Consider the following 27,855-nt stretch of genomic DNA (forward strand, 5'->3'; position numbering starts at 1 on the left):
ACAAAATGCCTGAAATAATCAGTTTATACAAAGAAAAGGTGGCTTTTAGCTCACAGTTGGTAGGTTTCGGTTTATAAACAGTTGGTCATTCTTTACTTTAGGGTTTGTAGTGAGTAATATGAGGAATGATAAATAGATAAAAAAAGATAAATAGATGGAAAGAAAGGGCACAATATCCCCTTTAAAGTTAGGCCCCCAGTGGCCTAATTTCTTCCCAGTAGGCGCCACCTCTTAATGTAGTCACGGCCTCCCAAAAGTTTCAGGCTGAAGACAAAGCCTTTCGCCTTTGGGGAATCTTTCACATTGAAACTGTAGTGTAAGTCTACTGGTCAATGAATTTTGAAGAATGTATGTGGCCATGTAAACACATCTTTATCAAGATGTTGAATTTCTGTGTTCTCTTATGCTTCTTCCAGTCAATCTTCCCCATCTCTGGGTTCCAGACTTCTATCATCATAGATTTATATTGCCTACTCTAACACTTCAAGTAAATGCAATCAGGTTGTATTGTCTTGTGTTTCATTGCTATTTCTCACCAAAATGACTCTCAGCAAAATCTGGGAATCTACACTATTACAGGTATCATGATTTGTTTCTTTTTTGTTGCTGAGTAATATTCTGTCTTATGCATGATACAGTTTCATTATCTAGGCACCTTTTGATGTGTACTTATAATGTGCAATTAGATATTTCCAGATCTTGCCTATTACAATTAAAACTCTTTGAAACATTCTTATCTAAGGCTTTTAGGGTCATGTTTTATATCACATAGCTAAATGACTGGAAGTAAAATTCAAGGGTCATAATTTGAAGAAAGTATCAAAGTATTTTTCAAAGTAGATGCATGCTTCTGTTGGCAGTTTGAGAGTTTCAGCTGCTTGAGAAACATCATTATTTACTTTCTCTGCCTCTTAAAATTTTTATTTTAGTAAGTAAATCATATTATTGTGGTTTTTGACTTTTCCATTCAGGTAACTAATGCTGTTGATCAGTTTTTTCATGTGTTTATTGGTCATTCTGAATATCTCTTAAGCATTTGCTCAAGACTTTACTGCATGGATTTTGCACAACATATTAGAGCAAGAGGGATTGGACAGAAAACAGAAAAAATGGGATTTTTTTTTTGTTCTGGATAGATATATCCAAATTTTTGTGCTGTATTTCTGAACATAAACTGGTTTTGGACTTATCCAATCATTGGAGTTACAAAAAATTATATAGTTTTTGAAACTTATTCCTATTTTTTTTTAAAGAGAGAGACACACACAGAGAGTTTTTTAATATTTATTTTTTAGTTTTCGGTGGACACTTTATTTTTATGTGGTGCTGAGGATGGAACCCAGCGACCCGGGCATGCCAGGCGAGCGTGCTACCGCTTGAGCCACATCCCCAGCCCACTCCTATTTTTTAAAGTGTGTGTTTATCCGTACTATTGAATGGCAAAGACATCTTAGGTTTTATAACTTATCCATATTTTCTATTAAACTAATATTTCAACAGACAATAATCTGATTATGAATCTCTCTGCAATGCTTGTACACTGATATTTTATATACTAACAATGTAATAAATTATCTTTTTTTTTTTTCGGTGCAATGAATCATTGTCCTACTTCTCTGGCATGGCAATATGTCTGAATTAAAATTTTTTTTTTACTATATTTAATGCATTGTTCATCAGTAAAATTTCATTAACTACAGTCATTACATAATATTTAATACTCCATGCAAATTAATAAGTCAGATCATTACCCATCAACTCTTAGCCATTCTTGAAAGCTGACCTCTGATGTTTTAATCTTTTAAGTTTTCCAAAATTCTTTGTTGTTAGGACTTGAAAAATGTCAAGAGAATGCCAAGGAAATGCTTTCTTTGTATAGCAGAGAATTTGGTTCCATGTGATCACAGTACCATATTTGAACATTTATGGAACCAGCTGCTATGGGAATATGATGCCATAAAGCAGAAACTGGAAACAGTGGAATATAGGGAGGCTTTTAATTTTGGGAAAATATCTATGTTCTTAATATGGTATGGTTACGTGAATCAGTAGTTTTCCTTTTTGCTTAAATTCTTCCTTATGTTCTTTATTTCAACTGTGTATTTAACGATCACATATAGAATATTTCCTATGTTCCTTGGACTGATCAATCATTTTACAAATATCAACCCAGCATCAACCTATTAGGCACATACTATTATTTCTTCAACTCTACACATAAGGAGCTAAACATCAGAAGGTTTATGTATACTATCTTTTTCAGTTACCTATTGTTAACAATAAGCCACACAAAATTAAAAAGACAAGTAATTATTTGTCTACAATTTTGTGTGTCAGGACATTTAAATGGGCTTACCTGGGAGGTTGTGCTGAGTTGGCCTAGGGTCACCCATCCAACTTCTGACTCTAGTTCCACTAGGATGACTCGTCCTAGATGGTTGTACATATATAATTCGATGCTGACTCTTGATGTCGACTAAAGCTTTGTTCAGCTTCACAGGGTGACTCATCCTTCACTAGTTCTACTTTGATACAAGGTGAATTTATTGACTTGTTCTAAAGGTTGAGAAAACTAACTAGAAGAGCTCTTGAAGCTTAGGCTCTGCAACTTGAGCAATACAACATACTGTATATTTTCTAAGCAAATCAAAATATAAAAAGAGATATAAGAGGTACTGATACCAATTGCAACTCATTACAAAAAAATTGGTAAAGCCACATTGCAAGGCAATGTGCAATTAGGGAGAGAGCAGTTATTCTAGGCAAACATTCCACAACATTGAACAGATGAGTTGTCAAAGCCACATATCTCATGCTTCTAAATGTTATACCATTATGCTTTTCATGTAAGCCAGATTTGTGAGTTAATATACCTCTTTTGTACCCACATGAAGAGATAAATAATGATAGCATATTCTTAAACATTTTCTTATCTCAATTTCTTTTTTTTATATTGATTTTATTTTTTTAAATACACTACAGTGGAATGCATTACAATTCTTATTACACATAGAGAGCACAATTTTTCATATATTTGTATATAAAGCATATTCATGCCAATTCATGACTTTATACATGTACTTTTTTGAATTACAATTCTTATTACACATATATACCACATTTTTTCATCTTTATTTGTATCTAAAGTAGGTTAACACCCAATTCGTGTCTTCATACATGTACTTTGGATAATGATGTTCATCACATTCCACCATCCTTACTAGTCTCCTCTTTCTCCGCTTCCCATGCTCTTCTCTTCCCTGTCTATAATTCATCTAATCCTCCCATGCTCCCCTTCCCTATCCCCCTATCAGTCATCCACCTTATATTAAAGAAAACATTCAGCATTTATTTTTTTGGGATTGGCCAAATTCACTTAGCCTTATCTTCTCCAAGGTCATCCATTTACCTGCAAATGCCATGATTTTATTCTCTTTATTGCTGAGTAATATTCCATTGTGTATATATACCACATTTTTAATCCATTCATCCTCTGAAGGGCATCTAGGTTGGTTCCACAGTTTAGCTATTATGAATTGTGGTGTGATAAACATTGATGTGGCTGTGTCCCTATACTATGCTATTTTTAAGTCCTTTGGGTATTGACCGAGGAGAGGGATAGCTGGGTCAAATGGTGATTCTATCCCCAGATTTCTAAGGAATCTCTATACTGCTTTCTATTTTGGCTGCACCAATTTGCAGTTCTACCAGCAATGTATGAGTGTACCTTTCTCCCCACATCCTCACCAACACTTATTGTTGTTTGTCTTCATAATAGCTACCATTATGACAGGAGTGAGATGATATCTTAGAGTAGCTTTGATTTCCATTTCTCTGATTGCTAGAGATGATGAGCATTTTTTCATATATTTGTTGATTGATTGTATATCCTCTTCTGAGTAGTGTTTGTTGAGGTACTTGCCCCATTAGTTGATTATTTGTTTTTTGGGTGCTTAGCTTTTTGAGTTCTTGATATACCCTAGAGATTAGTGCTCTATCTATGTGTGAGGGGTGAAGATTTGCTCCAAGGATGTAGGCTCTTTCTTCACCTGACAGATTTTTTTTTTTGGCTGAGAAAAAACTTTTTGTTTGATTTCATCCCATTTATTGATTCTTGGTTTTAATTCTTGCGCTATAGGAGTCTTATTAAGGAAGTTGGGGCCTAATCCCACATGATGAAGATTAGGGCTTACTTTTTCTTCCATTAGACACAGAGTCTCTTGTTCAATCCCTAGGTCCTTGATCCATTTTGAGTTAAGTTTTGTGCATGGTGAGAGATATGGGTTTAATTTCATTTTGTTGCATATGGTTTTCCAGTTTTCTAGCACCATTTGTTGAAGATGGTATCTTTTCTCCAGTACATGTGTTTGGCACGTTTGTCTAATATAAGATAATTGTAATTCCGTGGGTTAGTCTCTGTGTCCTCTATTCTTTACCATTGGTCTACCAATCTGTTTTGGTGCCAATACCAGGATTTTTTTCTTTGAGTCCCAGTTGCATCAATCACTGAACAGATTGAATTAGAGAATGTTACTTGGCTTCACTGACTCCCCATTGTCCTCATCTATGAATGGCAAGTGATCGGGACTTTTAAAAGGATATTTTATTTTCCTTTTTTCATTTTTTAATTGGTAGATAAATCCATAAATATTTACCTTGTACAACACATTGTTTTGAAGTACATGTTTACCATGGGATTACTAGATTTATCTACATAGATATTGCCTTACATGGTTATAATTTTTTTTTTTTTTGGTGAGAACACTTTTAACCACTATCAGTATTTTTCAAGAATACAGTATATTGTTAACTATAGTAACCATGTTTATAATGAAATAACATTTGGCCATAAAAATGTATAAATATTGTGTTAGTCAACTTTTTGTCACCATGACCCAAAGAAATGACAAGAATTATTTAGAACAGGAAAAAAAATTCCTTTGGCTCACAGTGTTTGAGGTTCAGTACACAGTTGACCAGGCAGAAGACCATGGAGAGAGGGCAGTAGAAAGACAAAGTTGCTTACCTGGAGGCTAGAGAAGGGGCAGAGTCCCGGGAAAGATGTGATCTCTAAGGATGCATGTTCAGTGACCTGCTTCTTTCCTCATGTCTCCTGACAGTTACAGCCAGTACAGTAGTCCTTTCAAATTATAAACTTATGAAAACTATCAATACACTGATTAGGTTATAATTCATATAATCTAATCATTTCACTTCTTAACATTTCTGTATTGCCCTTCATGACCTTTTAAGGGACAATGCATATCCAAACCATTATAGATATTTTCTTTATTAAGAAAATCTGCTGTGAATGTGATAGTTTTCCTGTTTAGCTTTCAGCAAATTTATCATTGATGTACAGGAACACAGTTGATTTATTGTGTTATTTTTATATCCTGCAAGTTTGCTGAATTTTTTAATTAGTTGTAGAAATTTTCTGGTAGAGTTTCTTTCTTTTCTTTCTTTCTTTTTTTTTGATCTCCTAAATATAAAATTATGTTCTGGGCAAATAGGGATAGTTTGAGCTCTTCTTTTCCTATTTGTATCCCTTTAATTTCCTTCTTTTGCCTAATTGCTTTGGTGAGCATTTTAAATAAGTTGAAAAGAAGTGGTAAAGGAGGTCATCCTTGTCTTGTTCCAGGTTTTAGAAGGAATGTTTTTAGGTTTTCTTCATTCAGTATGATGATGGCCTTGTGTTTAGGGTATATAGCTTTTACAATGATGAGGTATTATGAAGTTAGTCTCTGTGTCCTCTATTCTTCTCTGTGTCCTTCTCTTGCTCTACCAATCTATTTTGGTGCCAATACCATGCTGTTTTTTTTTTTTTTTTTTTTGTTACTATTGCTCTATAGTATGGTTTAAGGTCTGGTATAGTGATGCCATCTGCTTCACACATCTTGGTAAGGATTGCCTTATCTATTCCATTTCTCTTATTTTTCCAGATGAATTTCATGACTGCTTTTTTCTATTTCTATAAGGACTGCCATTGGGATTCTGATTGGAATTGCATTAAATCTGCATAGTACTTTTGGTAGTATGGTCGTTTTGACAATACTAATTTTGCCTATTCAAGAACAAGGTATATCTTTCCATTTCTAAGTTATGCTTTGATTTCTTTCTTTAGTGTTCTGAAGTTTTTGTTGTAGAGGTCTTTCACCTCTTTCATTAGGTTTACTCCCAATTATTTTATTTATTTGTTTTTGAGGCTATGCAAGTGGTATAGTTTTCCTTATTTCCCTTTTAAATGATGTGTCATGATATACAGAAATGCCTTTGATTTATTTTTGTTGATTTTATACCCTTCTACTTTCTGAATTTATTTACTAGTTCTAAAATTTTTCTGGTGGAATTTTTTGTGTCTTTTAAGTATGGAATCATATCATCAACACATAATGATAATTTGAGTTCTTTTTCTATCCATATCCCTTTGCCTAATTGCTCTGGCCAGTGTTTCAAGAATGATATTAAATACAAGTGGAGAAAGTGAACATCCCTGTCTTGTTCCAGTTTTTAGAGGGAATGCCTTCAATTTTTCCCCGTTTAGAACGATGTTTGCCTGGGGATTAGCATAGATAGCCTTTATGATGTTGAGATATGTTCTTGTTATCCCTAGTTTTTCTAGTGTTTTGAACACAAAGAGGTTCTGTATTTTGTCAAATGCTTTTTATGTGTTTACTGAAATGATCATATAATTCGTATCTTTAAGTATATTGATGTGATGAATTACATTTATTGATTTCTGTATGTTGAACCAACCTTGCATCCCTGGCTGAACTCCAGTTGATCATGCTGCACTATTTTTTGACATATTTTTGTATTCAGTTTGCCAAAGTTTTATTGAGAATATTTGCATCTATGTTCATTAGAGATATTGGTCTGAAATTTTCCTTCTTTGATGTGCCTTTTCCTGGTTTTGGAATCAGGGTAATTTTGGCCTTGTAGAATGAGTTTGGGGTGCTCCCTATTTTTCTATTTTATAAAATAATTTGAAGATTATTGGAATTAGTTCTTCTTTAAAGGTCTTCTAGAACTCAGCTGTGTATCCATTCAGTCCTGGGCTTTTCTTGGTTCGTAGGCTTCTGAGGGCATCTTTTATTTCATTGCTTGAAATTGATCTGTTTAAATTGTGTATATCATCCTGATTCAATTTGGGCAAATTATTTGACTCTAGAAATTTATTGATGTTTTCAAAATTTTTTGGAGTACAAGTTTTCAAAATAATTTCTAGTTATCTTCTGCATTTCTGTAGCATCTGTTGTGATATATTCTTTTTTCATCAATGTATATTAGTAATTTGAGTTTTCTCTCCTTCTCTTCATTAGCATGGCTAAATATTTGTTAATTTTTTTTCAAAGAAGCAACATTTTGTTTTGTCAGTTTTTTTCAATTGTTGTTGTTTGTTTCAATTTCATTGATTTCAGCTCATATTTAATGATTTCCTATCTTCTATTGCTTTTGGTGATGATTTGTTCTTCTTTTTCTAGGCTTTGAGATGTAATGTTAGGTCATTTACTTGTTGACTTTTTCTTCTTTTAAGGAATGAACTTTATGCAATGAACTTTCCTGTTAGTATTGCCTTCATAGTGTCCCAGAGATTTTGATATGTAATATCAATGTCCTCATTTACCTCTAAGATTTTTTAATCTCCTTCTTGATGTCTTCTGCAACCCATTGTTTATTCAGTAGCATATTATTTAGTCTTCAGGTGTTGGAATAGTTTTTAGTTTTTTTTAAATCATTGGTTTCTGATTTCATTCCATTATGATCTGATAGAATGCAGAGTAGTATCTATACTTTTTTTTGTATTTGCTAAGAGTTGATTTGTAGCATAATATTAGTTTATTTTAGAAAAGGATACATGTGCTACTGAGAAGAAAGTGCATTTGCTAGTTGAAGTTTGAAATGTTCTATATATGTCAGTTAAGTCTATGTTATTGATTGTATTATTAAGTTCTATGGTGTCTTAGTTCAGGTTTTGTTTGGAAGATCCAATGGTGAAAGAGGTGTGCTAAAGTCACCCAAAGTTATTACGTTGTGGTCAAATTGACTCTTGAACTTGAGAAGAATTTGTTTGATGAACATAAATGCTACATTGTTTGGGGCATATATATTTATAATTGTTATGTCTTATTGGTGTGTGGTTCCCTTGAGAAGTATGAAATGTCCTTCTTTATCCCTTTGATTAACTTTAGCTTAAATTCTACTTTATTTGACATAATGATGGAAACTCCTGCTTGTTTATGCAGTCCATGTGAGTGGTATGCTTTTTCACAACCTTTCATCTTGAGTCTGTGGATATCTTTTTTTAATGAGATGAGTCTCTTGAAGGCAGCATATTGTTGAATCTTCCTTTTTGATCCAATCTGCTAGTCTATGTGTTTTGATTGGTGAGTTTAGGCCATTAACATTCAGGATTATTATTGAGACATGATTTCTATTCCCAGCTACTGTTGTTTATATTTGTTATTTAACTTGAGTAGGTTTGTTCTTTGATTAGCTTTTCCTTTAGTGTAATACCTCCCTCTGCTGATTTTCATTGTTGTTTTTCATTCCCTCTTCATGAAATTTTGCTGAGGATATTCTGTAGTGCAGCCTTTCTACTTGTTAATTCTTTTAACTTTTGTAGATTCATGAAATGTTTTTATTTCATCATCAATTCTAAAGCTTAATGTTGCTTGATACAAAATACTTGGTTGGCATCCATTTTCTTTCAGGGCTTGATGTATGTTGTTCCAGGATCTTCTAGCTTTCAGAGTCTGGGTTGAAAAATCTGCTCATAACCTAATTGTTTTTTTCCCTATATGTAATCTAATTCCTTTATCTCATGTTTTTTAAAAGTCTCTCCTTATTCTGTATGTTAGGTATTTTCATTATAATGTGCCTAGGTGTGGGTCTGTTGTGATTTTGTACATTTGGCATCTTGTAAGCCTCTTGTATCTCTTTTTCCAATTCATTCTCCTTGTTTGGAAAACTTTCTGATATTATTCCATTGAATAGATGATTGTTCATTCCTTTGATTTGGAGCTCTATGCCTTCGTCTATTCCAATAACTCTTAAATTTGGTTTTTCTATGCTATTCCATATTTCTTGAATGTTCTGCTCATGGTTTTTTACCTTCTTCACTCGGTGGTCTACATTCTTTTCAAGATTATATGTTTTGTCTTCATTGTCTCAGGTCTTGTCTTCCAAGTGATCAAATCTGTTGGAGAAGCTTTCTATTGAACTTTAAATTTTGTTTATTGTTTCTTTCACTTCAAGGATTTCTGATTGGTTTTGTTTTTAGAACCTCTAATTCCTATTGAAATAATCTTTTGTTTCCTGTATTTGTTTATGTGTACCTTTGTCAAATGATCTTTTGCTGCTTGTATTTGCTCTCTTATATCAATCTTTAATCCACAGAACATTTTAATTATGTACATCTTGAACTCCTTCTCTGTTGTTTCCTCAGCTGTGTGGGCCATAAATTCTAATAATGTGGTATTTTGATTTGTTTGGGTCACTTTTATCCCTTGTTTTTCATGTTGCTTGTGTGTCTTCCCTTCTAGCACTGTGGATCTGAGGCATTATCTTTTTTTTTTTAATCCTAAATGCTTATAGTACCCCTGTACGTTTCCAATATCTCTCTTTTGAGGGGAAGGACAATGTTAATAGATCCCAGTATAAATAATATACAAGCGTAAATCAAGTAGTTGCTATTAAGATGTTTACAGTTTGATCATAATGTACAGAAATGGTGAATTCAATTATTAAATGCAATATAATCAGGAGGGCTGTGAAAGGGTTTACAGTTTCTGATATTGGAAAAAGAACTGAGGGTGAGATATATGATGGTATGCTGAGGTGGTAGGAGATGAGGATATAGTTTTTATATCTTAAGAAGTGTGAAAAAGGAATCTAAAGAAGAAGGTTAGTAGTAGGAGAATAGAGAGGAAGTAATTTTTGGATAAGTAAATGGGAATACAGTAGAGGACACGAAACAAACACACACATATATTAAGAAAAATAAAATTTGTTAAAATAGTAAAAATTGGACAAAGGAAAAAAAAGGATATACACACAAGTATAATATATTATTCAGATATCCCAGTTCTCAAAATTCTAATTCATGCAAAGTACTTAGTTTCATGTGTCTGGGATGTGAGGGCAGAAAGGGAGAAGAAAAATAATCTCAAAGGAAGATACAAGGATTGTTTTGGTTGGAGAGCAGTATTATTTTTGCTTCCCTTCTTAAACAATAGGTGGCATCATCTGTTGTTAGCTAGTATCTTCAACCTCAGGATTGTGAAGGTAACCAGGGTGGGAGGATTGGTCCTGGGTGGAGGGCACCGGGAAGTGCAGTGTTGCACCCACCAGTCCCTGAAGGGAGACTGCACATCAAGGATTTCTCTTTAGGCTCTCTTTTATGATGTGAGTGGTTGGTCTTATCCCCTTTTCTTTCCTGAAGACCTCCCAGTTTCTGGTTTCTGTGTTACTCTCTAAGCTGCATCACACTCACCCTCTCCCTTACTAATTCCTAATAAGGGATCTTTTTCTCCCAGGGTCTTTTGTGTGGCATTTGGGCACATTGTGCACCTGCTGCTAAAAGCTGTTTTGTGTTGGACAGTCACTGTGCTGGGTTAGCAGCTGCTTGGGAGAGTAGGGAATTAGAAACTTGGTACCTGGCGAGCCACAGTTCCAAACTGGGAGTTTCATGCACTAATGATAATGATGAAGGTGACCCAAGATGGAGGTGGCTTCTTTCAGTGATAGGGTGTTGGGTTGGGTGGGGGGATCTGGGCAATGGCATTGGACATGGACAATGTGTTCAGAAATGAGCACTGTGGTGTGCATTGTGTGGTTTTGGCTGTCTTCAGAGCCTATGTAAGGTTCTCAGGTGCAGGCAGGCAACCGTGCATATGGGACTATCTCCATTGCTGCAGAGTCCCAAGATGGAGGCAACCAGTAGATCCCCATGTTTGTAGGTGGGGGTCCACATGAGAGTGGCAGCCAGAGTTCCTGAGTGTCAGTAACTGCTGTGTATCCTGCCTGGGCATGGCATATGGGATTTCTGCTCTGGTGGGTGGGTGATAGTTCTGCATGGGTGCTGATGTCAATGGTCCTGCTTGGGTACCTGGTAGTCTGGGTGGGCAAGTAGTTGGGAGACCCATTCTGACACTGAGGCCTGGAGCCCTGGGAAGTTATGGTGGCTGTGATTCCTGCGGGGAAGCAGGAATTTCGCTCACAGAGAAAGAGTATTCTCACTACTTGAATCCCAGGTCATGGAGCAACACAGAATTCTGGCTCCCTCTGACCTGCCATCTTGAATCTCCTTAAAATTGTATTTTATATAAAATATCTATTTTATGCATACTTTTGTGTAAAGTAATATAAGTACATATTATCTAAAATGGATAATTAACACATGATACTGCAAGATAGTTACTACATAAATACTACATAATCAAATGGGGTTTATCCCAAGAAATCAAGGCTAATCTAACAAATTAAAATATATTGTATATAAAATATTATATTCATATGTACATGAGTATAAAGCTATATATGTTATATAAATGTAATACAACATGAATAATTGCTACATGATTATCTTAATACATTTTAGAAAATGTATTATTAATAAAATCTGTTTTAATTAATTTCTGAAAATAAGATATCTATTTAACAATGCAAAATCACATGGGAAAATTAAACATAGAAAAATTATATTTTTTATTTAATATTCTGTATATATGTATAAAAGGAAGATTATGTGACTAAGGAATTATTCTATTTAGCAATATTTGAACAAAAGTGTAATGAGTGCGTGACACATGCATTTAATCCCAGCAACTCAGGAAGCTGAGATAGGAGGATTGCAAGTTCAAGTTCAAACCCAGCAACTTAGGAAGACTGTTTCAAAAAAAAATATGACTAATATTTTATAAACAAGTATAACTTGAGCACATTTTAGAATATTAATATTGGATAAATGTTGATTGTCTAAAAATAGGTCTTGGTCAGCTTGTTCAGCTTTATAACATAAGGAAATCTTTCTCAAGACTTAGAAGTCTTGAGACTTGGAATGTTGAAATAATAAAAGGTAGCACCCTGTCTTCTAGTATTTGAGGGTCAATAAAAGTCTATCTTCAGTGGGTTTTACAAGTTGGAAAACTACTTTTGCCTATAGATACAGCCAATTATCTTTTACTCCTTGGTCAACCCAGTTACTTGGTCAATCTAACATCAACTATGTCTGACAAATGGTGCTGTCACGTTTTCTATCTTATGGACTGACTACTGTTCATCTTGATAACATGTGTGAGCTCTCATCTGTCTTATGGGTTTTGTCTGCTTAGGTGTATGAAAGGGCATGATTTTTTTCTTTCTCTGCAAAATCTTAGCAGATTGTGATATGATCAGTTCCTGGTTTAATGCTTATTCCATAATAAAATTGCTTTCATTCTGTACACACTTTGTGTAGAGATTTTATGAGTTGTGAACATATTTGGGTATTAATTATCATTCCTCTAAATTTCTTATAGGATTTATTTAGTAAGTACCTATCTCCCAAGTCTAATTAAGTATCTTTTTGTTTCAAATAGACAAGTGACATATGTTGTAAAGTATCATAATATAAAAATAAGGAGCACAGGTTTATCTTATCACTATAAATGAATAGTGCCAAACCAGATATCTTTTTACCCAGGCTTGAGTATTCAACTAGATAATTCCAATATACATCCCACCAATGCCTCAAATTCTAACATGCCTAAATGTAAATGTGGAATCTTATCTCTCCAAACTGCTTCTAGTTTCATTCAATGCATTCGCCCTGACCCAGTTGTCCAAGAAGGAAGTATCATGCTTGATCAGTTTTTTTTTTTTTTTGCTCATCCTGCCAGTCATTCAGGAATGTGAATGGTCCCTCCTGAATAACTGTCAAATCCATCAAATCTTCTCTATTACTACTGTCATCATATTATTTCAAATCTTTATCATATCACAGTGGGTTATTGTAACAGTTACCTAAATGGCATTCCTAAATTAATTCTTAGTTTCATTTAATTCATTCTCCAGTTTCAGCCCAAGTAATTTTTCTTTCTTTTTTTTCCAAAATGAAAATCTGTAATTGTCAGTCCCCTACTTAAAATATTTCCTAATATTTCTTGCTTTCTATCTAAAAACAATGAAAAAAAATCTTGCTCTCATCATACTTGCAGGCTTAAATTAAGCTGTTTCTTCTCAACTCATAAATTTTGCTATTTGGCTGCCTTGAGCTACTGCTTTCCAATTCTCACTCATCATGTACTCTCTCTGCTTTTTCAAGACTTATGGCAATCATTATTTAATTTTTAGAAAGACATTTACTTTTTGCATGGTTATTATACACCCCATGTGCACTCAGTGTCCTTCATCTCAGCTCTATTGGTAGTAACTTCATTGTATTTTAGGTTCCTTACACCTCTAGGCATGATCCACAATTTTCTAAATTTCATAAGTAAAAATATTTTCTGTTCAGTGTTTTAATTCTCTTTACATATATTGGACAGAGAGCTCTCTCAAAAACAAAAATAAATGATATACCAAGTCCACACTCTTTTTGACACTTAAATAAAAGTTGCATCTTATCATAGAGAGAAATGAATCAAAATATTTTTAGATAGGCATAAGTGCTTAGAAGGTACTAGAACAGTTATATTGGTTTTAAGGGAAAGGGTATATACCTTAGATGGAAAACCTCCATGATGATATTTGTTCACTGTATCCCATGATTCCTAGTACATAGTGCATAGACAATACATCTTTGCTAAATATTTAAATTCATGAATAATTTAAAGATTTTTCCCCACTCAAGTCATTCATTATGTAGATTGATGGATACTCAATTAATATAAATGATCATATATGAAATTACAAAAATAGCATTTCAATCCATGCTAAATAATATAAAGAAGTTCCAAAATATGTTGGCATGACAATAAATGACACACATTGCTCTCATTCACCTCCTTCAATGGTTCTATTTACCTCATTTTGGTAGATGCATAAAAGAGTCCTGGAGAGATGGTATATGGATAAAAGAGTCCTGGAGAGATAAGGAGATTTAACTAAGACAGAATACCTAGTCAGGGTGGATTTGGGTTTGGAACCAATTTTATTTCTCCTTAAAGTCTGTGCTCTTTTCAATAAACATTCTGAATCATGATTAAATCATGAAAACGAGAGCAAAAAGAATCTAATGTGAAGAACAACATATATTGCAATATACTACTAAAAATAAACCAAAATAATGGTGAATTTAAACCTTTGAAGCAGTGATTTAGTAACTATTCCCAGTGCAATTTAGCAGAAAAACATTAAAGTAAATACTTATAAAATAGGATTTCATTTCTAATGCTATTTACAAGCTATAAAGACCTGATTATCTTTTTATTTCTCTCTGTCAAGATGAGTAAAATAACTACTATTCTAGCCAAAACTTTTTGAGGCTAAAATGTGAAATATAAAGTATTGATTTTAAGACTTTTAAAATGAATTGACAATTGAATTTGATGACATAAAAGTCACTGTGAATAAAAATTTGAGTTATTGTCCTGATAGTGGAATTATATCTATTCTGGATTCAACCCAATATTTTACTTTGTGATTTGATAGGAAATTACTGGTGTTGTAGAATAGTAACAAAGAATAAAGTGTGAACAGAAAATGCATAAGAACAGTTGTGAAAATATACGTGAGAAGCCTAATTGTGATTCTAAACATAATGTGTGGCAACTTTGTCAACTGGACTACTGTTTTCTGCAGTAAAAACTAAATCCATACAAAACTAATCTTCTATCTTATAATTGTTGAAATTTTCTTTAATTATTTTTGAAAACTCTAATAATTAAAATAGTTTAATGTTAACTATTCCTAGTTAAATATGGATCTATAGGCATTTTTGTTTGTTCATGTTTTATGTTGATATAGAATTTTTATTTTTATTAATATGCAATGTGTTCTTTTGTGAGGTAAATACTGCATATTGACTAATCAACTTTTATTCCTTTCTCTCCATCTTAGAAGCGACATAAAGCTGCTACTTTTCTTTCCCTGGTAACTTGTAGTTTATTTTCTGGAAGTAAACTGAATAAATAAAAGCTCCATAAATTAGAAACATGTGTGTAAGATTTGGAAGATAAAAGCAGAGAAAAACCATTTCCTATGTATTTTTGCCATTATCACAGCAAACAACATTGAAAATTAGTGAATATTTCCAGCAGCCACTCTTCAAGACTCTTCATCCAGCTCCCAATATGTTAGGAGACAGCTGTGGCATCACCAACAGTGGCTTCCTGATTCTGTCTTTGATTCCTTGAATGCCATCCTCAGGGGTGTGTGCTTGGAGCCATGACTCTTATTTCTAGTGGTAATGAGAGAGCTGTGTGGTATTCCTTATTGGTAACCAAGAACACTCTCCCTCAGGGCTTATGACTGGGGAAGTGTCTCTTTAAAACCATCATGTACAATAGGTTTTGTTTCTTGTATTTAGCTTGTTGATATCAGAAGAAGATGCAGAAAACACATGCTCAACATACCATAAGAAAGATGGGAGAAACAGGGCTCAAGAAGCTGTGGCCTCACTGAAAAGGGTGACTACTTCATTTGGGTATGCTGGTGGAGACAAGGAATGTAAAATCTGAGCAATGAGTTGGTAACTTTTGATAACACTGCTAAAAGAAAGTTGATTTCAAGTATCAGCATGTCCATTCTCAACTCAAGGCAGACTTTAATGTTTCATATCAGAAGTCTTTGAGCCTTTATTGATGGATGTTCATACCTTTTTGGAAACTTTTTAACATTTACCTGAGATAATGGCTTTGATGTACACTGATGATCCTCCCTCCTGCATCATTCAGGATCAATAAATCAATTCTGATCACAATTTGTCTCAGTAGATAATAATATCAAGATCAATACATTGGCACCAAATATTACATTAGTGTAAACATATATTGTCCTAGTGACAAAATCTAGAGTGACTTTTTTTGGGGAAAGTATTCTAAAAGTGCCAGAAAATGAAAGATTTATTATAATATAGCAATTTAATCAATATGGCTACATGTACTTGAAATTCTGAGTGCAAAGTATGCAGAGAAGCCAGATGTGGTTCCAACAGTTGGTTCAGTTGTTTTGATTAAAACCTAGTCTTAGACTCAGAGGTGATCCACATTAAATTAATATGTTATACTAAACATTTCTTGGCATCATTTATGATTGGTCATAGGCTCTGGATTCTTTTAGAGAATCCATAATGCCACCATGTTCTACCAGAGTATGAGCTTAAAGGCGGATGACAGAGTTGGGTCATGAGTTATTTTCACAGTGAATTCAGTGGTGAGGAAGAATCAAGGAATAGTTTTACTACCTGGCCCTTCAGACAAAAAGAAAACCATAAACGCAATACAGTATTTCCTGGGAAAAGAGCTGAGATTGAGGGTGGGTATTCCTATCACAAATCCATTTGATATGTCTGTTCGGCCTGTGCAGATGAAACATGGCAGGAGTGGGAGACAAAACACATAAAATCTGACGATGCTTCCAATTGCTGTTCCAGATGTACTCTCTTTATAGGAGCAATTAGCATCGCCCCTGGCACCTATTATGCAGCTTATCAAACTGCCAAAAGATTTTGCTTTCTCCAATAAGTAGAAAACACCAGCAGCAGTTGGATTTCAACTTGTAATGACAGCACTAAACCTCTATTGTCTCTTTTCCCTTTAGAGTTTTCTGTTATAATTTAATTAGCAGTCTTCCAGCCTAACTCGCTGTCTCAAGAGACATAGCTCTGGTCCACCACAATGATGTCTAAATTCTGACAGGACGCACAGAATTGGACATAGTTGCTAGCATCTCACATTTAGCCAGAAACATGTTTTTTTTGGAGGAAACAAAAGCTGTAAAGTGTCAAATATCAGGAATTTTCCATTTCAGCCATGAGTGTTGGTTTTTCAGACCTGGATTGTTGTACCAGGATTTCCTCTTTAGAAAGGCAAAGTTTATGTCCATTTATTTTGTAGTACTGAAAAAAGGGACACCGGCTCACATAGTATTTTCGTACTTCAAGGTTAATATATGACAAACTGAAGTGTTCTTTAAAGATAGAAGATTTTGAGTTGGGGTCCAGACCTCACATTGACTCTAAGAGCTAACAGCAGTAGTGAGTATACCTCTGCCACATATGACTTGGCAGAGTCAATCATGCTAAAATTCCTCCAGAATGTTAAGGTGTGCATATAGTGTTTTGCAAATGAGACTTATAATATGGGCACATAAGGTTTGGAGAAAATCCTTCTGGGTTCTGGGGGATACTCAGCATTACTGGACTACAAGAGAGTATTGTAGTCAAATGCAAACTGACCTCATCAGTGGGCTGAGTGGGCGTTATCTAATCCACCAAGCCACAAGTGCTTGTTTACCACTTTTTTTTTTTTTTTTTTTTACCATGAAATGTGTACACTACATAGGAGAAGGGCTCCTAGTCTTTCCTGAAAGAAAAAGTTAAGATACCTAATCTAGTGTATCATGCTTTCAGATCACCAAATATTGCTACATTTTCCTTCACCCCTAACTGACCACCTTGCCTCATGGTAATTTTTCTTAGTTAAGGAAGTTGAGGATAATCTGCTTTACAGATAGTTCTGCATGATAAACTGACAGCAGCTGAAGACGGAAAATCATGACATTAAAATCTTATACATGAAAATAAAGAACTAAATTTCCAGTGAAAGAGAAGCAATGGTCTGATCGGCATAGATTTTTCTGTTGTCCCTCTCATTATTTTCCACAAGGCATTGGGTTCTTAACATTTCCAGAATTAGATATAAAACTCAGTTACATTTAAAAAATAAAATGAAACAGATAAAAAATCTTGTGAAAATACCTCAACTGTCAGATCAAATACCCTAAATTTTGGGTAAATAATATAAAATTATATAAAATTACCTTGTCTTTGTAATTTCAAATACCTGATAATCTCTCTTCAGTCAACAAATATGATGTAGTCTGAATGATGTCTAAATAATGAGCCTATGTAAATATTAAAATCCATAAACTAAACAATTCATTTTATTCAAGGAAGAACCCAAAGCTCTTCAGCAAACTGTCTTCATTCCTAATGTACATGCCAAAAAGATCCACAGTCAACACTCTTCCCAACTAGTTTCCACCCAGAGCTAATAATAGTAAGTACCAGCTTCCCATATTTTATGATAGCCGTTAAAAGAATAGAGCTGAGCATTTGCTGGAACACATGAAATAATAAACCCAATAATAGGAACTTGCAAGAAGAAAACAACCTGGGTTCATATATTCTGTGAAAAACAAGGCTATGCATCTCTGAGATAATTTACTTTATGAAAACTGGACAGATGATTAAATTGTTCATTTAAAATTATTTCTGGAGTAATTTTTAAAATATTTAATTAATTAATATTTAATTGATTTTATTTTTAAATACAGTGGAAGCATGTCTTCATACATGTACATTAGATAATGATGTTTTGGAGTAATTTTTTTTTCTATGTTGGGTACTGTTAGATGTTAAAGTAAAAAATACAAACGTCTTTACTATTTTGCATCTTATATTTGAGTGATTGATGTTCATCCAATATTCATCATAAGATTTTGAGCATCATGATGATTAAAAAGATCTAAAGTATTATAGGTGCAATGATGCTAGGTTAAGCCACATGGAATTGTCTTTGTTAGGTAAAAAGTGGGCAAGTATGGGGAATTTCACACTGACCTATTGATAACTGTAAATTCTAGTAGGAGACAGAGATATAAAAGTATACTTGTGATGAAGCATAAAAAATGTTATTTCTTAAAACAGAAACAAAGTAGGTCATATGTTAATAATTAAATCTCAAAACCAATCATGGTATTTTATAGCTCACATTATTTATTACTTAAAAAATGTACTGTGTGTACTGTGTATATTATCTGTGTGTACTTTTCTATGTATTTGAAATATGGCTATGTTACAAACCAACAGTAACTTTTTAAGTAAAAGGTGAACAAAGATATAAAATCAGAGTAGAAATACCAATTTTATAAAATAGTGATGAAATTAAAGTAATGACATAAAATTTCCAATTGGTTGTCTTGGAAGATTTTAAATGTACCTGAAACAATTAAATTCTCAAAGATATTATCCCTCTTTTTAAAGAAGAATAAAAGAGTGGGTTATTATCCTATAAATTAAGAATACTGTTAAATGTGACATGAAGTTGAATTAGGGTATAAATTAGAAAAATGAAATATCAAACCATAGTTCTTAACCATTTCAAATGTAACTGAATGTCTTAAATTACAAAAAAATGAAATAAAATAAAATAGAGACAAACACCAAATGTTTAAAATATGTGAAGGAACTAGAGGTTTCATCCTTTGTGCAACTGGTAAAAGCAATTAAAAAACTATTAGTATGTGCTAAATATTGTGTCTGACTAAGTAGCTGCATACTTAGAGGTATATTTGACATTAAAATACTCACTATCAAAGCAGTATTTCTAATAGATGCAACTCTAAAATAGCCTAAGTAAACACTGATGAGTAAAGTAGACAAATACCTTGCTACATACTGTTTGGCTTCATGTTTTTGTTCCGGCAATTCCCTCTTCTATTCTTTAAGTATTTAGAATACTTGACTCTATAATCTATTTTTTTTTCTTTTTTCACATATTTCAGATGATGTCAAAACATTTGAGGCCAATCTTTTAGTATGCTTCTATTTAAACTTTGTAAAATATTGTGAAGTATGCCAAACTTTTAGATGTATGTTAAATGCTCTCATATAGATTCATAAAAATGATTTACCCAATTTCTCGATAAAACACCATAAATAAATGTTAATAGGTTTAATGAAAGTAAAGTGATTATTTTGAAGTGTATAAAGTATGGATTCCAGCCAAATGAAAATGAGAAAGGAGAGAAAAGCAACAGATCTGTGGCAGCACAGAGTCACTTAGTTGGTGTTTGTTAGTCAATTTCTTATTTTTGCAGCTGTGTAAACTACATAATTTGTAATTTCTTTTATTTAAGAATCTGTAGTTAATAAAGTAATAGGTAGAGATATTTTTGGAAGTATGAAAAATGGCCTGAGATACCAAGAAACAAATATATCACAAAATCATTAATAAAAAAAAATATTTGTTGAGTTTGATAGAAATAATTTTATCTTTCAATTAAATAACTGGTCAAAACTGCTTAGAAATTTCAAGCCAATGCTCAGCAGTTTAAAATTCAAATTCTAGAAGTCATATAATCAAAATAGGACAAAAATAGCAGTGAGTGACAAGTGGGACTCCATGGCATTGACTTCCATAAACTATGGGCAAAGAAAAATTAGAGATTAATTAGAGTGCTGCCACATTTTAATTATATATTAGAAAAATGAGAGGCAGACAAGAGGGAGAAAATAAATCTTAAAAATATATTCAGATAATAGAAAACACAACCACTGAACACATACAATTTTAATGTATAAAATAAAGTAGAATTAATGACACATATTGTAATTTATCCCTAGTAATAAAATGGCTTGGAGGAAATCCACTTATTAAGTAAACACTTATGTTGTGCTTACCAGGTGTTAGGCTCTGTTGTCTAACAAATATAAATACTAATCCTCCTAAGAACTGCAGAAGGCGGATGCTATAATCACACCCATTCCACATGGGAGGAAGCTTAAATACACAGCTTTAGTAATCTGTCAACATCACAGCAGAGCCCTAGTAGAGACCCAAGGTGTAGGTCCAGATTTCCGGCTCTAGACTTCTGCTCTCTACTGTCTTATACTGTCTATCTAACTGAAAGACATTAAGAATAATTTTCTGAACGATTACTGGAAAGATGAAAGCCATACAAGTTTTCTCTGTATAATGAAAATATTAGAAAGGGTCACTAATTTGTTGGGTTATTTCACACCTATTACTGAGTGACAAGGTTATATGCCAAATGTTCAGGGACCACTAGATAGTACAAAAAAAATTATCTGGTTTTGATTATGGTGCATGATCACTGAGTTGGAACAAATGATTGTAGATAATGGGAAAATGACAATTGTTGTAACCACAGAAGAGAATAGATTATTACAAAATGAACCACTAATTTAAAAAATAAATCCTAGAAAAAATATAGTTAAAAATCTGTATGAGTGAATGCATTTCTTCACAGCACTTATTGGCATAAAAAATACATTTGTATAGACTAAAAAGAAAAGTATATGGCAGAGATGTAAGAGAAACACTCTTTAATGTTTAATTTTCAAAGCCAAATTACCAAAATAAAATAGAAGATGACATCAAAATATTAGAAAGGTAACCAACTTATAGACATGAGAATGGACTTGGAAACAACTTTTTATAGGAACTTATGAAAGGGGCTTTGGAGTTTGTGTACATTGAATTGTTATAGCACTTATTAGGCTGCAATGGCTCCAGTTATGAAAAAGAATACAAAATTGATTTGGAGGAGAAAACAGGAAGTGGCCGAGTCCTTGTGTGTTGAGACAAAGCTCCTACAAATATTCAGACTGATAAAATCTATAGAGCTGGAAAAGGAAGGAACAACTTTCAATAAGTTTTTCTTCAAATTGTGGCTTAATCAATCTTAAAATGTGACTTATCAACATCCTCACCTTTTCCATTTCTCATCTGCTTCCTATGTAAATTTTACCCTCTTGCTTTTTCCTTAATTTTATTTTTTTCTTATAAACTTGAGACAGGGATCATGAATATAAAGTCTCCTTTTGATTTTGTGAAAAATGAGTTAAACTCAATTTCTATGAAACTAGGGGTATAGAACTTTTGTATCTTTTTTTTTTTATAGTTGGGGCCACTGAGGTATAATAAGTGCCAAAATAATTAAAGTCACTATGTTAATGTCAAAGCTTCTTTAATGCTCCTTTAAATCGTAGGCCTCTTACTTACTGCCACGTCCATCCTGGTGGTATAATCTTTTTGTGCTGGAGGTGCGAATATATATATATATATATATATATATATATATATATATATATATACCCAGTACCTATCATCACTCTGTAAATTTTTTTTAAATTTTAAATATTTAAAGCTCTAGATGATTTTGTTGTATAATAAATATTTTATCTTATTTAGTCACAAGACATTTATAAACTAAGATAAAATTCTACATATGATTTTTTTTAAAAGAGAGAGCGAGAGAGAGAGGAGAGAGAGAATTTTTAATATTTATTTTTCAGTTTTCGGTGGACACAACATCTTTATTTTTTATTTTATGTGGTGCTGAGGATCAAACCCAGTGTCCCGCGCATGCCAGGGGAGCACATTACCGCTTGAGCCACATCCCCAGCCCCATCATATGATTTTATAGAATTCTACAATTCATACATGGTTTATTTCAACAATTCAACAATATCAACAATTATGAATAAAATAACACAAGAATGATTATGTGTAATGCATAATTATTTTCTTTAGTTTTCATCAGTTTAACTATTTATGAAACTTCTGCCTAAAATGATTTGGTTAATCTGCAAATCTACATTTCACAGGAGGTAGCATGCTTTGTATAGCTCCCACATTTTTAAACTGGAAGAGAGTTAACCAAATGGCTACAGTGACCACATGACATCCTAGGACCAGAGACCCAGTTGCAGGATCTTTATGAAAATGTGAACTGTCTCCCTGGATTTGAGCTCAGTGTCAACCTGTGCCTAGTTTAATTTGGCACCAAGGTCTTTCTCAAGGCTTGTTTATTTAAATTGACAAGCTAATCTCCCCAAGGACTACAAGAGTCTTATTATGCATAACTACATGTGATTCTCCCATCCTGTGCTCATTCACATCAATACAGGATAATTCCAAAAGCAGTTTTATTCCTGAGAGAACAGAAAACAACGAAGACTATTTATTCTGATACAAAGAGAATCAGTTTTATCTTAATATACCTAGTGACAGTGTGAATCCATGGAAGAAGACATTTCCAGTCTGAAATGTTTTCACTATTAATGCAATTATATTTGATAAATAATTCAAACAAACCAGGTTTTATCCCTTTAGATGTTAGAGCTATTACTGTGTAATAGATATTAAACTCTTCTCCCTGCATAGCTATACTGTATGTCCGGACTAGACTACATAAAATTATGGGGAAATTCTGAAGATAAGCCAATGGCAGAACTTGCTAGAATTGAAGAACATAGAAAATAAATAAAATAAATTTTGGTCTTTCAGTAAAACTTACAGCAAAAACGCAAATAAATCTGACCATTGCAGATGGAAGGAAGAAACTTTTTTGCTGAACATATTTGAATCAGACTGCATACATAAAAAACTATATAGTTTTTAGAAGTAGCAATAAGATTATTTTCATCATAGTAACTGAAAAGACGTGTTCCTAATAAACATATTTAAGTACACTTTGCTTAAATGTTAAGACATTTAAAGTAGGAATTGAGGATACATTAACATTTTTTAAGTCTAATAGTCTAAATTTGGGTCTTGTAATTCCATTCCTCTCTCCTTTATTACTGAGGCTCATCATCATTTGAATTTCTATTTCCAATTATTTTCTATATCATTTTACATATATTTTATTTCTACTTTATCCCTTGGATTTATAGCCTCTACTTTTCACTCCACTCCTGTCATTTTTATTAAAACCACTTCCTTAGGATAAGAGATTCCAATTTTCCTAATACATTTTACATATAAAGAAGGTAAACATTAATATTTATGGTTCATGATTCCTTAAGATGTGCATGCTTATGAACTGTATTTTCAGCTAAGATGGAAATTTAAATCTGTAGGAAGCTGTGATTTGAGAAAGTGGTTCTCAGATACTAGAACTCCACTAATGTGATTTGGTTGATTCATTATAAAACATTTAAATTAGTTTACTTTGAAAAATATGCATTTCTTTATATGTGTTAAAAATAAAATAACCATTATTTAAAAAACAAAAACACTGGGCTGAGATTGTGGCTCAGCAGTATAGCACTAGCCTAGCATGTGCGAGGCCCTGGGTTTGATCCTCACACCACATAAAAATAAATCAATAAAATAAATAAAGGTTAAAAAAAAAAGAAAAGATAGTGTTATTTAAAAAAAACACTGTTTTTAAGACAATGGATCAAAACGTTTAGTCATTTTATAAGAGTAAAACATAACTATGTAAATATGAGCAGACAGAATTGCCCCAATTGTGCTGACATGAATGAAAGTTTAAAGAATATATTTATAGAACTTTTGGTGCTATTAGAACCTATTTCACAGAGTTACTTTGCAGTTGTATCTATGCCAGGGCCAAAGAACATCTTAGGTTGTGGAAAACTGTCATTGTATTCATACAAGTTGTATTCTTTTTTTTTTAAGCTTAGAACATGTCTAAGAACATGCCTTTTTTATTGAACCACTGCAGAGGGGAGCTAACAAACTAGATTTCTGTCTTTTTATTTATTTATTTATTTATACATTATGGTAGAGTGCATTTTTATATAATTGTACAGGCATGGAATATATCTTATTCTAGTTAAGACACTATTCTTAATGGATATACATGATGGCAAGATTCACTATGTTGTATTCATATAAGTACATAGGAAAATTGTTTCAGATTTATTCCACTGAATTTCATTTCCTATCTCCTCTTTCTTCTTTTTATTCCCCTTGGTTTAATCTACCAAATATCTCTTCTTCCCCTCTCCCACTTATTGTGAGTTAGCTTTCACACATCAGAGAAAACTTTGACCTTTGGTTTTTTGGGACTGGCTTATTACACTCAGCATGGTATTCTGCAGATTTATCCATTTACTGGAAAAAGTCATAAAGTCATTGTTCTTTATGGTTGAATAATATTCCATTGTGTCTATATGCTATAATTTCTTTATCCATTCATCTGTTGAAGAGCATCTGGGTTGGTTCTATAGCTTTGCTGTTGTGGATTGAGCTGCTACAAATGTTGATATGGCTGTGTCACTCTAGTATGCTGATTTTATGTGCTTTGGTATTTACCAAGGCAGGGGATAAGGAGTTAAATGGTGGTTCTATACCTAGTTTTTTGAGAAATCTCCATACTACTTTCTAGAGTGGTTGCATCGATTTGCAGTCCCACTAACAATGTATGAGTATACCTTATTCTTCACTTTCTTGCCAAAATTTATTGTTACTTGTATTACCGATAATTGCCATTCTGACGGAAGTGAGATGGAATTTTATTGTAGTTTCAATTTGCATTTCTCTAATTGCTTGAGAAGTTGAACATCTTTTCATATAATTGTTTGCCATTTGTATTTCTTCTTTTTGAGAAGTGTCTGTTCAGTTCCTTTGCCCATTTGTTGACTGGGTTATTTGTGGTATTTTTTGTTGTTCTTGTTATTTGTCTTTTTAATAAAGAATCACTTCATAGATTATATATTTCTTACTATAAATATTTCTTACTATAAATTTCTAGATGTTATTTACCTAAATAATCTATCATTATTTCTTTGCAGTTTTGAAACTGTGTTCATGGTCTCAAAGATATCTTACTATTTGTGATATACAGGATGGACCTGGAGCACATGATGCTAAGTCACAGAAAGACCAATATGTCATGATTCCCTTTCTCTGCTGTATCTAAAATAATCAAACTCATAGAAGCAGGGAGCGGATTGGTTCCCAGAAATTAAGGGAAAGGGAAAATGTCAATACAACATGCTGTTTAATTTTCATCAAAATTCAATAATAGATAAAAATTAAAGTATGGTATTAGAATTTGAACAGAAATGGGGCATGGAGTGATGTGAACATTAGGGGAGAATTCTTTGGGGCATTCTGTTAATGTGTAATTTCATGGCCTTTTAGTTATTTTATTGCCCACAAACTTTGATATCTCACAAATAATGTTTACTATTGTTTTGTGCAGCTTTCTATATGTATACTATTTATCAATGAACAAGTTCATCAGTATTTTTACAGAGAAAACATTATATATAAGCATTTATAAGATACATATATCATATATATCAGATAATGTATATATGTATCAACAATTCAGTGAGTTATAACACTAAAATTTTGACATAACATTACATATATAGCATCAGTATTGTTTTTAAAAACTGAGGGAAAAAGAAAAGACATGTTGGTATTTGTGGATTCTAAACAAATATGTAAGAATTGTAGACTAGTTCCTCTTCTGTATTGTGTTTTACCATAACTAATTAAATCTTCTAATTGACTCATTCACCTAGTAGGTATTTGTGTTTGTTAGCAATATTGATATGAAACAACACTGCATGTAGATGTTTTACTCAGGTAGCAAGAATTCACACAAACTTACCCCCAAATCCCAACAAATGTATAAAAATAAGTAAAAATAGTTTTAATAGTAATATGTCTCTACTTTTAAGGATAGTGTTAATTATTATAAAATAAATTGATTGAACTCCTAAAAACTTATGTTAATTCCTAATAAATATTCTGCTCAATTAAATAAAATATCATTTTTTTCTTATAAAATGTTTGCTTTTACTTGGTATTTGTTTTTCAGAATTTATATTGTAAAAAATTCTATTTTTAAAAATGTTTTTATAACAGTTTTAATTCAAGGGCCAAAATATCAAAATGTGTTTCTGACAAGCATGGTTCGTGGATACTCATTTTGGGGTGAGAGTTTCACTTTAACTTTAGAAATGAATATTCATCTAATCTAGTATACACTTTCCTGTTTGTCCAACAATCTAATTTTTTTTTATACAGCACAATTCACAATAGCTAAACTGTGGAACCAACCTAAAGTTTTGCCATTCAGTAGATGAATAGAATAAAAAAGAATAAAATCAGCAATAAAGAAGAATAAAATCATGGCATTTGCAGGTAAATGGATGCAGTTGGAGAAGATAATGCTAAGTGAAGTTAGTCAATCCTAAAAAAACAAATGGTGAATGTTTTCTCTGATATAAAGTTACTGACTCAAAGTGGGATAGGGAGAGGGAGCATGGGAGGAACAGATGAACTCTAGATAGGGCAGAGGGTTTGGAGTGAAGGAAGCCGGTAGGGGGTTAGCAATGATAGTGAAATGTGATGGACATCATTATCCAAAGTATATGTATGAAGACATGAATTGGTGTGAACATGCTTTATATACAAACAGAGATATGAAAAATGTGTTCTATATGTGTGATAAGAATTGTGATTCATTCCGCTGTCATGTATTTAAAACTTAAAAGCAATTTAAAAATTCTATTTTGATCTTAACATTTACCTTAATGCAGTTTTTATATTTTCATTTATCACATATTTATGAAGACTTAAAATGATCTATCCTAAGTTATTGTGGTCATTTATGTCCTTTATTTACTAATATCACATTGAGTTTGTCGGTGTCAGCTAGATTTCTAAATATAGTGCTTATTCATTCAGGGAATTTCCCCAAAAAAACCTCAATCAGAAACTGGCTCTTGTCACTTATGTCTAAATTGGAAATGAGTAGCTGACATATATAAACATCATGTTTTTCTTTCACATAAATGTGCAGTTGAAATCAGCCAATGAAAATTTATTTATGAAAATTTATTACATATTAAATATACTTTTTTAAAAATTGCATGTACAAGATAAAAAAATCCAAACTTCACAGAAAGTCGAAAAGGAAAGTAAAAAAAGAAATGCCGTATCTCCAAAGCATTCATTAATAATCGCATATTATTTAATGCCTCAAGACCTCAAGGATAATGGCCAAAAAACATCTGAATCCTAATTTCTGGAACCTTGGAATATTTTAGGTTATCTGAAAAAGAGGAATTAAGTTTCAGATTCAACTAAAATTGATAATCAGCAGACCTCAAGATAGTGAGATTACCCTCAA

Source organism: Spermophilus citellus (assembly GCF_964194105.1).
Source record: "Spermophilus citellus genome assembly, chromosome: 4".
NCBI classification, from domain to species: Eukaryota; Metazoa; Chordata; class Mammalia; order Rodentia; family Sciuridae; genus Spermophilus; species Spermophilus citellus.